Source organism: Gracilinanus agilis, chromosome 4, assembly GCF_016433145.1.
Source record: "Gracilinanus agilis isolate LMUSP501 chromosome 4, AgileGrace, whole genome shotgun sequence".
In the NCBI taxonomy this organism is placed as follows: Eukaryota; Metazoa; Chordata; class Mammalia; order Didelphimorphia; family Didelphidae; genus Gracilinanus; species Gracilinanus agilis.
In genome coordinates, this window is record NC_058133.1 from 435,685,618 (window position 1) to 435,703,602 (window position 17,985).

The 17,985-nt window shown below is 34.7% G+C and overlaps 1 pseudogene; it reads right to left on the bottom strand.

Moving 5' to 3' along the window:
* Window positions 1-15,620: 15,620 nt before the first annotated feature.
* LOC123247301 lies at window positions 15,621-16,098 on the bottom strand (annotated as a pseudogene).
* Window positions 16,099-17,985: the final 1,887 nt, after the last annotated feature.

Genomic DNA, 17,985 nt, shown 5'->3' on the forward strand with positions numbered 1-17,985 from the left:
TTTTTTTAACCACTAAGCCACCCCTTGCTGAAAAAGCATACCCATATATTCCAGTGGAATGTGCTTTCAAATGAATGGAACATCTGAGCACACCACCTCAATGTGTCACTGAAATGATCCATTTTATAGCTAATGGTTTTCCTTTAAAGAATTTTCCTTTGGTATTAAGGTTATCAAAAATATCATCTTGACCAGATGGAAAGATGTATTAAAGTGACTACAGTCAATTTTTCTGCCAGAGATAAGTTTTGGTAAGGCTAAGCCTGTAATTCTATTTAAAATAAAACAAAGCATGGTTCTTGTTTGGAAAAAAAACAATTTGAAGATGTTGTGTTTTGCCAGTATCACTGGCTTCAGTGCTGCATGTCCTGATGAATAAAATCAGTTTTTAAAGTAATTAATAAACTAAAACAAGATCCTTTAAATATCACAGGTGGAAATTCTGCAAAGACTTGAGGAAAAAGCATTAAGCACTCTGAAGAAAGGGGAAAAAAGTGTAGGGCTCCAAATCAACAGCATTTCTCTCCATTTTCCTTTCCCAAGTCATTCTCTTTTAGTGATTTTGGTAAAACTCCATCCACCCAGGGCTTCAGTGCCAGTCTAATAACACTGGTATTCTCCATTAGTTGGACCAAGATATTGGAAGAAATAACTATTTAGTTGTCATGTCTGGATAGCAAAAAAAAATTGTCCTTTGATTATGGTAAGTCTACTGTAAAAATCTTTTCTACATTTCAGTTTTTAAAACTAATCAAGAATATATTATATTGGATGTTCACAATATATCATGTTGCATTGAATATATTCACAAATATATTGTATGTTAACATCACTATTTTAGAACTGGAATAGTGCTTAGAGATCAACTAGTCCAATGCTTTCATTTTGCAGATAAGCAAACTGAGACCCAGAGAGATTTAATGACTTGCCCAAGAGCACAAGGAGGTAAACAGCAGATCACCATCTTTAGAACCAGATTCTGCCTCCGATTCACTGCTCATTCAGTTGCATTATTTATTACAAGTACTTATGAAACTTCTATAATGCATATATAACTGTTAAACTCTGGCTATAACAACATTTACAAGCCTCTGTAGAGCTTAATGTTTACTTGTGGGTCACATAGCATGAGAAGAAGCTCATTAACTAACAAACATTTATTAAATGCCAACCAAATGCCAAGAAAAATGAGAGAATTATGAGAGAGAAATATAGAGGTGGCAGAGATAATCTAGAGATACAAATAGAGACAGGGCAGAGACAGAGATAGAGTTGGAGAAGGAGAGAGATGGATTCACAAGTGAATTCTATAATACATTTAAAGAACAATTAATTTCATTACTATATAAACTATTTGGAAAAATAGACAAGGATTTTTTCCAAATTCCTTTTATGACACAAATATGGCACTGATTCCTAAACCAGGATGAGCAAAACCAGAGAAAGAAAATTATAGACAATTTCCTGAATGAGTAGTCATGTAAATTATATATATTAGAAATATATCACAACAATCATATACTACATACACTATGACCAGGTGAGATTCATACCAAGACTGCAGTGCTGGTTCAATATTTAGAAAACTATCAACATAACTTGCCATTTCAATAACAAAACAATAGAAACCATATTATAATCTCTGTAGATTCAGAAAAAGATTTTGACCAAATACAACATTCATTCCTATTAAAAATACTAGAAAGCACATGAATAAATTGACTTTAAAATTTACTTAAGATGATAAATAGCAGCTATGTAAAACCATCAGCAAACATTTCTATAATAAAGATAAGGTAGAAGCCATTACAATAAGATCAAGGGTGGAGCAAGGAGGTTCATTATCATCATTGTTATAGAATACTGTACTAGAAAGCACAACCATAAAAATAAAGAAGAAATTAGAATAATTACAGTAAGAAATGAGTAAATAAAATTATTACCCTTTGAAGATGATATGATAATATACTTAGAGAACTTACTACAAACTAGTCAAAATAACCAACAACTTTAGAATATTTGCAGGATATAAAATGAACCTGCATAAAACAAATTTACAGAGGGACTACAGAATTCTGTTGGCTCTCTGGCACTGAGGCTGACTGAAGAACATTATTCTATGAAACATCCATTCTGGCTGTCTCTTTCTCAGCATGTCTGATTTTCTGGTATGTACACAGAGAGCCAGCTGTTTTCTACCCTAAGAGCTATATTCTTAATTTCCAATTCATGCAAAAAAATTCTGCACCTTGTATGAACCAAAACAGGAAGTAATGCCTTATTAAGATTTGAATTCTCCTTAGTTCTAGAAAATACATTTCAAATATGGTGCATTTTTAAAGCTAGATCTATTGTACTTTTAAAAATATTTTTGAAAATTATTTGGATGTCAAATGTATTCACTTATTTAATAAAATTATTCATGGAGAAAGAATATGAGATAGTAGAATGAGGGCTGATGTTGGAGTGAGTAAGATCTAGGTTCAAATCTCCCTTCATATATATATATATATATATATATATATATATATATATATATATATATACACAAGTTCTGTGATGCTAGCAGAGTCATTCAATAGCTTAGAGCTCCAGGTCACTAACTAAATCTATAAATTGGAGATAAAATGCCCACAGAATTGTAAAAGGAGTTTCCTTACAGAAAGTCTTCTAAACCAAAGAAATCATAGACCTAGTAAAAAAGTAAGCAAACAAAATTACAGCATAAAATCATAGATTTAAAGCTTTTATTATTTTAATCAATCAATAAGCATTTTTAAAGTTTCTATCCTGTGCCAGGAGCAGTGCTAATGTCTGGCAATATGACACCAAAAATGCTTTCTATTCTCTAGGAGATTATATTCTCAAGCTTCAAATGTATAAAAACATTTATAAAAGCTCTTTTGCTTAATAACTAAAAAATTGAGACTTCCAGGGTGGAGACAAGATGGCACAGTAGAGAAAGCACTTAACTGAGTTTCCCAACATTCTTCTCCAAAAAATCCTTTAAAATAACTACTAAAATTGAAATCTGGGATAACAGAGCCAATAAAAAGTATAAAACAGATATTATTCCATTCCAAGATAACTTAGAAGGTTGGAAAGAGAGATCTATGACTTGGAGATGGAGAAAGGTCCAGAGGCTACATGGATGTAAGACCAGTGGTGAGACAATGTGATGACTACAGATGCAGAAGCCATTTCAGGAGCTTTCAAGGAAAAGTTGGCAAGAGGACCTGACAAGCAGTTAGAAAAAGTTACAGAATACCTGTATGCTAGATACATAATACTAGATAAAGGACAAATGCTATTTGTCAACTTCATTGCCCATACTGATTTCTAGGATATAAATCAAAGATGGAAAGGAAAACTTGGTGAAGAGGAAGTAGAAACCCTGAGGCACAGAATCACTTTGTCAGAAGGAATCTGGGATTAAGGAATGCTAGGGAACAGGGTCACTTCTGATTCTAAGAGATCATGTCTTTTTCCCTATGATATCTTTTGGGGTACAAACCCAGCAATGCTATGGCTGGCTCGAAGGGCAGGCATTCTTTTAGTGCTCTTTGGGCATAGTTCCAAATTGCCATCCAGAATGGTTGGATCAATTCACAACTCCACCAACAATACATTAATGTCCCAATCTTGCCACATTCTCCAACATTAACCACTTTCCTTTGCTGTCATGTTAGCTAGTCTGCTAGGTGTGAGGTGGTACCTCAGAGTTGTTTTGATTTGCATTTTTCTGATTATTAGAGATTTAGAACACTTTTTCATGTGCTTATTAATAGTTTTGATTTCTTTATCTGAAAATTGCCTATTCATGTCCCTTGCCCATTTATCAATTGGAGAATGGCTTGATTTTTGTAGAATTTATTTAGCTCCTTGTATATCTGAGTAATTAGACCTTTGTCAGGGTTTTTTGTTATAAAGATTTTTACCCAGTTTGTTGTTTCCTTTTTGATTAAGTATAATTTTTCAAAAGAAAAAATACAAAACTCAAGAGAAGCATAAAAAAGGTAAACATGAAAGAAAAAACATAAAGACTTAAGATTCAACTGTTTATCTTTCTATACTGGAAGATGATACATGTAATGTTTTAGAATTATAGTTTATTAGGTTAAGTAGAAGGATTCTACATAGAAAGAGGGAACAGGAATGAGTCAATTATGTTGGAATGATGGTAAAAATGGATAGCAAGAAAGAGGGATGCCTTAGGAGAAGGCTAGGAGAGGAAGAATGGCAGAAATTATCTTTCATAAAATGTTCACTCAAGAAAGAGCTTTATAATGGAGCAGAAAATTGTAGTGGAGAGGGCAGGAATTGCTAGAACCTCAGTAATACCTCAATTAGTTCATATATAGAGATATTGATATCCAATTGGCAATTGACATTTATAAAAGTATAAGAGGAAGAAAATGATGGAAAGGTGGAGGGGAGGTCATAAAAGTGAGGGTAGATAAAAGAAGTTGATAGAAGCAAAATAGACTTTGGAAAAGCAACAGGATAAGAAGAGAGAGAAAAAGATAAATTAAAGAAAAGAGGATGGAGGTAAATGAACAGTAATCATAACTACGAATGTGAATTCACCTAAACAACGGAAGCAGATTGCAGAATGGGTTAAAAATCAGAATTCACAATTATGTTGTTTATAAGAAATAAAATTGAGACACACAGAGATTTAAAATAAGAAGCTCATATTTCAGCTGAGGTACAAAAGGCAGGTGTAGGGAAAAAATCACAGCAGTCATGATCTTAAACAAACCAAAAACAAAAATAGAATGAATTAAAAGAGATTAGTAAAGAAACTATATCTTGCTAAGAAGGCACTTTAGACAATGAAATTATATCAATACTAAACAAATATGTACCAAATTGCATAAGATCTAAATTCTTAAAGTAAAAGTTAGATGACATACAGGAAGAAATAAATACAAAAACTATACTAGTGACTCTATTGGGTGGGGGGAGGATCCTCATAATAAAGAAGACAGGAAGACAAATAGCATCTTAGAAAACTGAGATATGATATGTGTCTGGAAAAAATGAATTGGAATAGAAAGGAGTATGCCTTTCTCTCAGCTGTACATGGCATTTTCACAAAAACTGAATATATATTGTGGCATAAAAACATTGTAACCAAATGCAGAAAAGCAGAAATATTAAGTATATTTTTCATATTATTATGTAATAAAAATATGTTCAATAAAATGTGTTAAAGAATATTTGACTAAAATAAATTGGAAAATAAATAATCTAATCTAATCCTAAAGAATAATTGGGTCAAAGAACAAATAACAAAATAATCAATATTTTTGATAGATTGACAAAAATTAGGCATTTCAAATTAGTGAGATACAGCCAAAATATACTTAGGAGAAAATGAATATCTCTAAATGTGTACATCAATAAAAGAGAGAAAGAGTAAATCAATGAATTGGACCAGCAACCATGGGAAAAGGAGCAAATTAAAAGCTAAAAATTCAAATTAAAACCCAAAATAAAAATTCTAGAAAGCAAAGAAGAAATTGATAAAATTGAAAGTAAAAGGATAATTGATCTAATGAAGAAAACTAGGACCTGCTTTTATGAAAAAAATAAAACAAAATTAACTATTAATTTGATTTTTAAAAAGAAAACCAAATTACTATTATAAAAACCAAAAGAATAAAGGATACCCATGAAGATAAAATTAATGTAATTGTTAGTAGATATTTTGCCCTGGGATAAAGACACAATAGGTGTTTGGACTATTAATAACCTTCAGGGCATCATAGAATTCCTTTGTGTTGCTGTCAGTATAAAACTGAATTTCATTTGCCTTCTTATTGAACCAAGAATCTCTTTTAAGCTTCAAGTGCACTTTAGTTTTGATGGAGTTATACACTGACTTTTCAGAGATGGATTAACTATCCTACTACTAAATTCTGTGAAATTCCCCTTTTTCATTTAGTAGTATCTAAATTTTCATCAAACCAATCCTGATGTTTGCAAGTGTTCTGGCACAGATTTGTAAATGTTGTGCTATCTACCACATCTCTGAAAGCTTCTCTCTTCTTTTCTACTCCTTTTCTGTTGCCAATTATGTGTTGGTTCAGCTTTTACTCCAAGTTAGAAACCAACTGATCTCAGAGAAGTACTCTAAATCTGTTCACATTGATTCTTCTGTTAGTTGTCTCACCTTGGGGCTGCTGCTTTTGTTGAATGTGAATGTTTTGCTTGGAAAAGATGTCTGTGATCAGTCCAGCACTCAGTGCCACACATAGCCTTCATCACTTTCACGTCGTTTCTGTCTCTTCTTCTTATAATGGCATAGTCCATCAAATGTCAAATGTCAACTATGTTTGGTAAATGGAACATAGTGTTTGTAATAAGAAATCAGGAGATACCAAATTTTTCTTTGATCTCATCAGGATTCATCATGGTGAGAATATGTGCAATGATGATGATTACAGGTATCAAACATATAATAAGGCTGTCATTCACTCCTTTGGGGTGGCATACAAGATTGCTGACTAGATTAGATTTCATTACAAAACTTATGCTAGCTTCATAATGCTCCTCCTCATAGAAACCACTCCAGAAAAACAGGTATCCAACTCCAACTTTGATAAGCTTCATCTGCCAACCTTGTTTTGTTCAGGGCTACAATGTGGATGCAAAACTTGCTGAGTTCTCTCACTATAAGAGCAGTTTATATTTCTGGATTTTGTGTTGTCCATAAGCATATACACTTTTCATGTATTAATGGTAAATGAAAATATCTTCATGAAATTTTTTGTTCATTTCGTGTGTTTTAATTGCAGGATGGAATCCTTGCCTACTATATTAAATAGGTCAAGGTTAGGTAAAGCAGACTTCCTTTTCTAGTCCATTCCTCATGCTAGCAGGTGAGCACTGCAGTCCTTAAAAAGACTTCTTAAATATCCATGGTGTGGCTGAATCCCATTGTTATTCTAGTCTAATGGACCGGGATACCTATGTGCAGGGTACTCCAGTGTACTTGCACCTGCTACTTTGTCCCTAGCCTAATGCCATGGGTAGATTAGAAAAAATGGCAAAATAAATAATAATAAAAGTTAAAAGTAGTATAATAAAGTAATAGATTAATAATAATATATATATATATATATAATTTTAAATGGCAAAATAGTTGAATAATAAAATAATGAGACAATAAAATGCAAAATGGCTTTTGACTCCAAAGTAAATGAGATGGAAGTAAGGTAAAGCTGCTTGAATTTGTTAACCTCACTCTCTTTTCCAGGGTTACTGAAGACCAGTGGCAAGACAAAAGACAACACCACTTGCAATGGCTCAAGATACAATTGGATGATCTTGGTGTCTTTGATGATTGACCCAATTCTAAGCACTCCATAGTCTACTTACTCCATTTTCCTTGCCCCTTTGAAACAAATTATTCACATTAGCCTGTTCTACCAGGAATATTTTCATATGCTTGAAATAGATACCAAACTAATTCACCAACAAGTTTGAGTCCTGATGGTTACCCTCAACCTGATTTAGCTTGTACGCAGAGACAATTTTTACTGGAGTCTGGCCCCTACTTGTGTTATACCTTCTTGGAGGGATAGGAAAGAATTGGATGGCAGATGGACATCAAATGTGGAAATTTGGCCCTGAAAAGTAATTGATAACCCTCACACCAGAGGTAATAGTCCTTCTTGAATATCCAACATACCTTTTGTGGATAGATACTCTGAATGGCAAAGATTAAAGAGTAAGGAGGAATTAATTTGATATCACTAGGATGGGATAAAGAATTTCATTGGGTTCCTCACTCTCTAGGATTCTATGATTACAAAAGGAACAACCAATGTCTTGTCATTTGTTCTTGCTCCAGACACTAGAAAATTGAGTGGTAGTAGTAGTGAATCCAGGCCAGATAGCTAGGTCAGCAGTATCTGGTGACAGAGTCCTCAAGGCTGGGATGAAACTCAAATACAACATTAGTTTTAAAGCAACATCCCAAAAAAGTGGGAGATGAGATACCCCCAAATAAAATCCATATGCAGAGTGTGTATATAGCTATTGATTATATTGGGTTCAAGGACTGTTGGTTTGAATTCAGGCCATGGTTCTAAATTGTGTTTGGTTTGGAGGATGAGTAGATTCTTATCTTTTAAGTTTAAGGCAACCCATTCTAATTTTTGGACATCTAGTTGGTAGGGTCTGGCATTGTGAAGACCTGAGTTATAATCCAACATCAGATACTAAATTGTTATCCTCAGCCAGTCAGTTTACCTTGTTTGCCTCGGTTCCCTCATCTGTAAAATAAGTTGGAGAAGGAAATGGGAAATCACTTGAGTATCATTGCCAAGGAAAGTGTCAAATATGACTGAAATGATTGAACAACAACAAAAAGCTGATCAGGAGTTTATCAAAACAATGAGCTTGACTCTGCCTTTTTCTAATTTTGGCTCCATAAAAACAAATAGAACAAGTCCAGTTTCTCTTCTATGATAATCGTACATTGGTGTGTAAAACTTATCTGGATATGGTTCCTGTTACCCATTGTAGACAGTAAGCTCCTTGTGGGCAGGAAACGTTTCATTTTTCATCTTTGTTCTCTAATCTCTATCTTTGAACCTTGAACTTAGTAGAGTTAATAAACTGTTGTTCAATCTAAAAGAAAGATACATTATGCAGCTTTTGTCAAAATGTGCTAATTAATCATGAACTTGAAATACCTGTGCTAGTCAAGAGTTTATTTTACAACCCACTGTCAGCCTTAGCTCATGGATCTTAAAATTTAAATTCTTTGGAAAGAGAAAAAAGGAGCTAGTGTTTGGAGTTCACAGGATCTATTCTTAGCTTGTTTACAATGAGATATGTATCAAATACAAAACGTCTGGTTCTGTGGACATCTTAGCAAGCGTGCTAGCTTATTTTAAATTATTTCAAGCTAAAAGTTGTCACAGATTGCACGTGCTGTTTATAAGAATGAATCATGAGTTGTTATTATTGCTTTGTTTGCCCATATGCAAGAAGATAAATATTAAATAGCACGATATCCATGTTATTTGTAATCTTCCTTAGACACTGACTATGAATGCTTTAAAAAAATTCTTTCCAACGAACACATTATATAAGGACTCTTCAAAATTAGACCAGTTAAATAATTCAAGGAAAATAACCTTAGATTTGGAATCATAGGAACTGGGCTGCTCTACTTACTACCTGTAAATAAGTGAGTGAAGCAAGTCATTTAAATTAACTTATAGAATAAGGATGTTGGGCTAAATGACTTTATGATTTCTTCTCAATTCTAAATGATTCAAAAATTCTTATTTCCTAAGGATGTAGACATGACAAATTATCAAATAACACATGACCTAGAACCCCAATTCAATTCAAGGTTTGCATGGGCCAAGTTCAATCTTGAAAATTTATCCAAATCAATAGTTGGCTGGTTTTCCTCCCTCTCATTCCAGGGTAGAAGAATATAATGTTGTCTCTTTCAAATTACATTTTCAAGGAACCCATTCATTTAGGCTCCATCTTAACAGATGATTATATGTAAAATTGATGTCATAATGTCCTCAGGGCTGGGGTGGAACTCAAATACAACAGTAATTTTATAGCAACATCCAAAAAGAGCATTAGATGAGATAAGTGAAACCCATATGCTGAGTGTGTATGTAGCAGCTGATTCATCCAAGTCCTGGGATATCTGTGTGAAAGGACGGCAGCCTCCAGTGTAGCTGTACCTGCTGCTTTATCACTAGCCTGGTGCCACGGGATTTCCAGATACATAGAAAAGCAACATAATAACATAATAGAATAATAAAATAGTTGAATAGTAAAAAATAAAATGGAAAAGTAGTTGAATAATAAAATAATGAAGTAGTGAAAAAACAAAATGGGAAATGGCATAAGTGATGCCTTTTGACTCCTGAGTAAAAGGGATTGAAGTGAGATAGAGGTGATTGAAGTTGTTAGCCTCACTCTCTTGGGATTGATGTAAAGATCAAAATAAGAAAAAAATACAAGCAATTAAAGAACTAAAAGCTCTATATAAATATTAAATATAAAATACTTTATATCATATGATGACTGCTACAGGTGTTTTCTTATTATATGATACTTGCTTTGCTTCATTTAATATCATTAAACTTTTATAAAAATTATTCTATCTATATTCAAATCATGAAAGAAATATTTTAAATATGATGCTACATTCACACTTTAGAATAAAGACAGTATTTGGAATTTGTGTCATTACTTGAAATATAAATATATCTATTCCATGTCAAAAGCATTTTTCCAATTACATAGCGTGATATGATTGAATTTCTGCCATCATTGATGAACATTGTTGCTTTTTCTAACTGATAGACATATTTTTTCAAATGCTGAAACTCTAAGGAAAAAATTGAGAGATGGCTGAAATTGGTAGATAGATGGATAGGTAGAAGAAAGAAAGGGAGAAAGAAAGAAAGAGAGAAAGAAAGAAAGGAAGAGAGAAAGAAAGAAAGAAAGAAAGAAAGAAAGAAAGGAAGAAAGAAAGAAAGAAAGAAAGAAAGAGAAGAAAGAAAGAGAAGAAAGAAAGAAAAAGAAAGAGAAAGAAAGAGAGGAAGGAAGGAAGGAAGGAAGAAGGAAGGAAGGAAGGAAGGAAGGAAGGAAGGAAAACATTAACAAAACAGAGAGAAAGGAAGAAAGGGAGGAAGCAAGAAAGGAAGCAAGAATCATTTATTTAGTGCTTATTCTTTTTCAGAAATTGTGCGAAACACTGAGGATTTAAAAACAAATAAAATATGTAATTCTTTACTCTGATTCAGTCATATACCTGTTGTTGTTTGGATTGGTTTTTTGTTTGTTTGTTTTTTTGATGATTCAAGGCATCCTCCCATATCCAATCCGTTGCAACATTTTGCCAGTGTTATTCTTACAGTATCTCTTATAGGCTTGCTTCTCTCCTCTCATATTGCCAACACTGGTGTAGGCTCTCATCATCTCATACCTGGACAACTGAAAACTGGTGGATCTGCCTGCCAGAAGTCTGCCCACACTCCAGGCCACTGTCCATTCAAATGCCAAAATGAACTTCTTAAATGACAGTAATGACCATACCATCCACTTCCCCTATTTAATCAATTCCTATTGGCTCTAGTGTCAAATATAAAATCTTCTGTTTGATAGTATAAATCCTTCATCACCTATCTCCCTTCTACCTTTCTAATCATATTATACCTTATCCCCAATTTCCTGACACTCTTAAGATCCAATGACACTGGTCTCCTTGAACTTTCTCTCAGAAGACATTTCCTGACTCTTGAGTATTTTGCCTGGCTATCCCCATGCCTGGAATGTCTTCCCTCCTTTTCTCTGCCTCTTGATTTTTCTGACTTCCTTCAAATCTCAGCCAGAATTCCACCTTCTGAATGATGCCTTTCCTTATTCTGCCTTAAATTATATGACTGAAAAACAACTGACCACTGTCAACAACATAATATATGTGATGATATAATTATTTAATAGGCTCTTACTAAGAGCTAAATAAATGCTTTGACTTGATTTTGCTACAATGTTAACTTATATTTCAATAAACCAGTTAATCTATGATTTTGATTGATGATGTATATATTCCTTCTAATGATGCATATCACATCCCATCTATTTCTGTCCATCCTGTGTGATTCTTGTCAACTTGAAAAGAATTAACAGAATTCAAAAATTGGAAGAGATCTTGAAAGTCATCTAGTCAAGATGCATGCTTGGGGCATGAATCTGCTCTATAACATCCCTGATTACAGGTATAAATGCCCTTTGCTGGAATACTTTCAGTGATGGGGAATTTACTACCTCCTAAGAGCTCACATTGTCAGACCACTCTCTGTTAGGAAATTTTGCTTTATATTGAACCCAAATTTAATGCCTAATTACTTCTTCCCATTGGTCCTAGTTCTTCTTTTGGGAACAATAAAGACTAAAACTAATGCATTTACCATGGTATTGCCCTTGGCACCAGTGATCATATCCTGCCAAAGTTGCCCCTTCTTTAAATACTTCCAGTTTCTTCAGCAAATCCTCATATGACATGATTCGAAATCTATTCAAATTCTGATTTCTTCCTAGACATCTTCTAGGTCATCAATGTCCTTCCTTAAAATGTGGCTTCCAGATGTTGCCTAGTCAGATATTATACTTCCTCATTTTGAACACTGCTTCTGTTAATTTTGTCTAAAGTCACAATAATATTTTTGTCAGTCATGTCACATTTCTATTTTCCTGCATATAAGAATTAATGTCACTACTGACCCATATATTAGTAGGGCATGTGCTTTCAGTTAAATTTCTAGTAGTGAAGATGGATTTATGATGAAATGGATGCTCTCACTCAGTCTTTCTTGTGGTCAACGAGACTCACATCTGTGAAGCAGTTGGCAAAGGTTATAGATATAATCTCTGGTGAAGCCAATATAAGAACTGATTGGGACTTTGGTCTCATTAGCATTATTCTCTTAGGGAGAATACCACTCTTCTATAATGCCAACTAATTTATTAAGTTCATTGGACTAAGGTTTAGGTAGCTGATAACTAGTAAATTATCAAAACTTCATTTTAAAAGTTTCTTTCTTTTTATTGACACAGCTACCACCTTAATTCAGAACCTCAGCACTTCTTGCCTGGACTATTGCAATAGTAGGTTTATCTGCCTAGACTCAGGGGTTGGCAACCTTTTTGGCTATGAGAGCCATAAACGCCACATTTTTTTAAATGTAATTTCATGAGAGCCGTACAGTGCTCACAGTGCGCGCTCCTGTAACAGCGCCTGAAAAAAATTGACTTTATGGCTCCTGCAGAAAGAGCCATATCTGGCCCTCAAAAGAGCCAGATATGACTCAAGAGCCATACATTGCCAATCCCTGGCCTAGAGTCTCTTTCCACTGTAATCTATAGATTACATGACCCCATGAAATCACCAACATTATTTTCCCAAAGATGACCCAACCTCACCTCAATAAACTCCAGGGGCTCCTAATTACTGAGGATCAAATTCAAATTTCTTTAGTTGGGATTTAATATTTTTTTACAATTTGGCCACATACTATCTCACCTGCCTTATAATATTACCTTCCATGTGCTCCATAGCCTAATCACCCTGGATTTTCTCTTGTTTCTTCCTTACAAGATGCCATTACCCATATCTGTGCCTCTACAAAGATTATCTCTTATGCTAAAATGCACTTTTTTTTATCTCTACCTTTGAGAATTTCCACTGATCGCCAAGTCTCAGATTCAGTTTTTTCTTCATATCTTTCTGTTCCTCCCTCCTCCCAATTGTTTGTGCCTTCCTCCCCCCAAAATTACATTTTCTCTGGTGTATCTTTTGCATGTTTTTATCTATGGGGGCATGTTGGTTTTGGTAGAATTTAAATATCTTGAGGGAAGAGAATATCTCACTTTTTCTTTGAATCTCCTCTACCTAGAATAGCGCTTGGCATGTGATAGACCCTTAGTAAGTGGTTGGTGATTAATTCATTCACTTCCAGTACATAAAGTTGGCTATAGCCTATATGGTTTATCACTGTCTATGATATTCACCCAGGGATGTGCTGAATCCATTCTGCTACAAGTCAGGGGTTGACTTTTTGTTTTGTTGATTGTCTAGACCTGAGAAAATATCCATAATGAAGTTTAACTTAGAAGTTTATTTATTTATTTGTGCATATGTTTATATGTGCACATATACATACATGTGTAATTTGTGTCTCTATATAGGTTTATGTGTCTTTGTATGCTAGTATGCATATGAGTATGTTTAAGGTGCTATGTGTATGCTTTGTAACTGAGAGAGATGCATGGTCTAAGACACTGACTCTTTCTACTACAAAGGTCTAAAATTGGGGAAAAGAAGAAAGAAGTGGAAGTCATAAAAGAAAAGGAGAAGATGAAACAGGAAAAAATGAAATTGCTTTCTCTCAGACTAGAAGGAAGGACTAGTGGAGTGGAGTGGAGTTGTTCCTATCTTAAGGCTTATTGACCCTTGCAGGTCAGAATTATTGGAAGGTGATTATGAATACATATGGAAGAATTATAGGACTGACCAAAAGGGTCCCTGTCTTCGAGTGTGCACAATCTCCTCTGCTTCTTGGCACCAACCTACATTAATGCTTGGGTACCCTGTTTCATAGAATACATAGCCAGACATTAATGAAGTAAAAAGAAACAAATAAATAGCAATGTCAGTATAATCAAGCATCCTGAAAGAGCTAAGGAAAGGTTGTGTCTAAAATAGCCAGAAAATAAATGATCACATTTATGATAAATGATAAAATGGATAAAGGATAGACTCTGGAGTAAAGAAGACAGACTCAAATCTCACCTCAAATATTCTAACACAGCTGCATAGGTGACCTTGGTCAGGTGTCTTTCTTAAGTCTTATTGATCTTAGAATATTTTTAGACTTTGTAAGTTACAGAGTACTTACTGAACTTCACCAACTGATTTAGTTTACCCATTGGGAGGTCCTTATACTGGTTAAACCATAAGTGGGGATTCCCCATCTCCTCCAACAAAATCAACATTTTGTTATTATTTCCTAGTCCATGCCAAACAACTATGCAATGGCAAAAGAATTGAAGGTAGATTATTTTCATTATGAAGTATATATCCTAATAATTTTGATTTTAAAAGAAATAATGGCTCCTCATAAAGAGAGTTTATATGGCATCTTAAAATGAACATACGCTATCATGAGTATTGAATTCTTCATGAAGATTTGCAAATTATATCTTATAAGTGTTTCAGTGAAATAGTTTTAATAGAGGAAGAAAGATTGAAACCACAAGATCTGAGGTCTTTTCCTTAAAGCCCTTCAAAATTTTGAGGATTTCTTAAGATTTTTTTCCTCTTTATTTCTGAATACCATCTAAAATTAATTCCGAATTTTTAGACAACTTTGCACATTATTGCCTGAAAAGTAATAACATGCAGTATTTGGATGAAAAGATACTAGCATGCCAAACTGCATGAGGAGCTCAAGTATTGGAAATGAAGTTACCTTGCCTGGGGGAAAAAGAAAGTTGGGACAAAGAAATGTTGTTTCATAATAAATTAGGTGATGGGAAGAACACAAGACAGGCTTTAGGAAATGGAATTCCTGATGATATACAGTATAATATCTAGGTTCAGTGGAATGTTAAAATAGGGAATAGACTTCATATAATCTATGCACATTTAAGATGCAGTTCAATTACAGAGAAAAAATATTCGGTGTCTGTGTGGGGAGAGAATAAAATTTTGAATTCACAAAGATCTTGCTAGTCACAAGAGAAGGGGACATTGTCAGCCTTCTTCATTTCACTATCTCCTGCAAAAATGTACTTTAAATTTCATTGTTGGTGTCTTTAATTTGTATCTTTTCTGACTTCTTAACCCATAGTAAAATAGAATTTAATATTCTTCTTGTTAGACCCCGAGAAAATGGTTGGAGGTAGTGTAGAGAGCAAGGCTGATTTAAAAAGGTTTTAGGTGATAGAATAGATTCATTACTGGATTAGGAGGCTGGAAAACCCGAGATCGAATCACTGCTCCAGACATTTAATTAACAGTAAACTCAGTGCCCGTGTACCCGCCTGCCCGCCGCGAGGGGGGCTCAGAACTTCTGCAACTGCTTCTTGGTCCCTGCTGCCTTGGTGACCTTCAGCACGTTGAGCCTCTTGGTCTTGCTGAGAGGCCGGCACTTGCCCACAGTGACGATGTCTCTAATCTGGACGTCTCGGAAGCAGGGGGACAGGTGCACCGACATGTTCTTGTGGCGCTTCTCAAAGCGATTGTACTTGCGGATGTAGTGCAGGTAGTCTCGGCGGCTGACGATGGTCCTCTGCATCTTCATTTTGGTCACCACACCAGATAGGATTCTGCCGCGGTTGGACACGTTCCCGGTGAAGGGGCACTTCTTGTCAATGTCGATGCCCTGGAATGCCTCCTTGGGTGTCTTGAAGCCCAGACTGATGTTCTTGTAGTAGCGGGGCAGCTTCTCCTTGGCTGTGTACTCCAGCGGCACCCGCTTCTTGTTCTGGAAGATGGTCAGCTGCTTCTGGGTAGGCACGCTCTGTCTGGATGTCCGCCATGGCGCCGCCCCAATCCGCTCGCGCTCTCCTCACTCAGGCGACCTGATACTTAAATTCTCTCAATTTTCATTACCTCTCATTAGCTCATCTGTAATTTGAATACAATAACAGCATCTCCCTCACTAAATTGTTGTAAGAATCAAATGAGATTATATGAATGTGTATATGTGTGTAAAAACTTTGCAAATCTTAAATTGCTTTACTATACAAATGTTAGCTCTTATTAAGGTTCAACACCATGTTTTCCTGTTCCCTGATTTAAAACAGCCCCATACTATGTGAAAAGCCAAGTCTGGTCAATGTTTCTCAGAAAGCACTGCTTTCCTCCTAAGAGGACTGGGTTTACTGTAAAAACAAAGGATCAGGCTAGCCTCTTAGTGGAATAGAAATTGAATATTAGCAATTTTCCCTCTCCATTAATGAATGCTTCAGGAGAAACCTACCTACCGATAGACATTTAGTTCTGCCAAGCTCAGCAATTTCCTGTCTTTTAAAGTTTCAGGGGATTTGCTGCGGACATTGAGTTCAACCTGTACCTGAACAATAATGTTTTCTAGCAACTTAATAGATAGGGGCATCAAGGAGGCACAGTGGTTAGCTGCATCTACCTGAAGTCAGATAGACTCATTTACCTGAGTTCAAGACTGGCCATAAGCACTTACTATGTAACCCTTTTGTTTCAATTCTTTATTTTTGAAATGGAGAGCTAGTGATGGAAAGGCAAACCGTTCCAGTATCTCTGCTAAGAGAATCCCAAATGGGTTAAGAATTCACTTTTAACAAAAACTGTTGGAAAAACTGGAAAACAGAATGACAAAAACTAGGTATAGACCAATATTTCACACCCTATATACCAAGATAAGGTCAAATGGGCATATGAGTTAGATATAAAGATACTGTAAGTAAATTAAGGGAACATAGAAAAACTTACCTGACTGATCTATGGTGAAGGAAGAGTTTATGACCAAACAAAAGATGGAGAGCATTAGAAAATATAAAATTAATATTTTATTATACTAAATTTAAAAGGTTTTGTACAAAAAAAACAATGTTACAGATTAGGAAGGAAACAACAAACTGGGAAAAATATTAGTAACAAATTTCTCTGATAAAGATCTAATTTCTCAAATATATAGAAATAAATTAAATTTATAAGACTACAAGTCATCCTCTAATCAACAAATGGTCAAAGGATATGAACAAGCAATTTTTAGGTGAAGAAATCAAAATGAATAAAATTCATATAAAATATTCTAAATCACTCTTGATTAGAGAAATGAAAATTAAAACAGCCCTCAGGTACCACCTCATACCTATAAGATTGGCCAATAGGACAGTAAAGGAAAGTGATAAATGTTGAAGAGGTTATGGCAAAATTGGGATACTAATGCATTGTTGGAGTTGTGAACTGATCTGATCATTCTGAAGGGCAATTTGGAACTATGCCCAAAGAGATATAAAACTGTACATACCTTTGATCCTGTAAAACCCAACCACAGGATCTGTATACCAAAAAGATTATAAAAAAGGGGAGAGGATCTACTTGTACAAAACTATTTATAGCAGGTCTTTTTGTGGTGGTAAAGAACTGGAAATTGAGGAGATATCCATCAATTGGGAACTAGCTGAACTGTGGTATATGCCAGTGATGGGAAACTATTGTGATAAAAGAAATTTTTTAAAAAGCAGGATGATTTCAGAAGAAGCTGAAAAGACTTACAAGAACTGATACTGAGTGAAATAAGCAAAACTTGGAAAACATTGTACACAGTAGCAGCAATATTTTATGATGATGAAACTGTGAAAGGCTTAACTAATCTCAGCAATACAACGATCCAGAACAATCCTGAAGGACATATGACAAATAATGCTATCACTTCCAGGGAG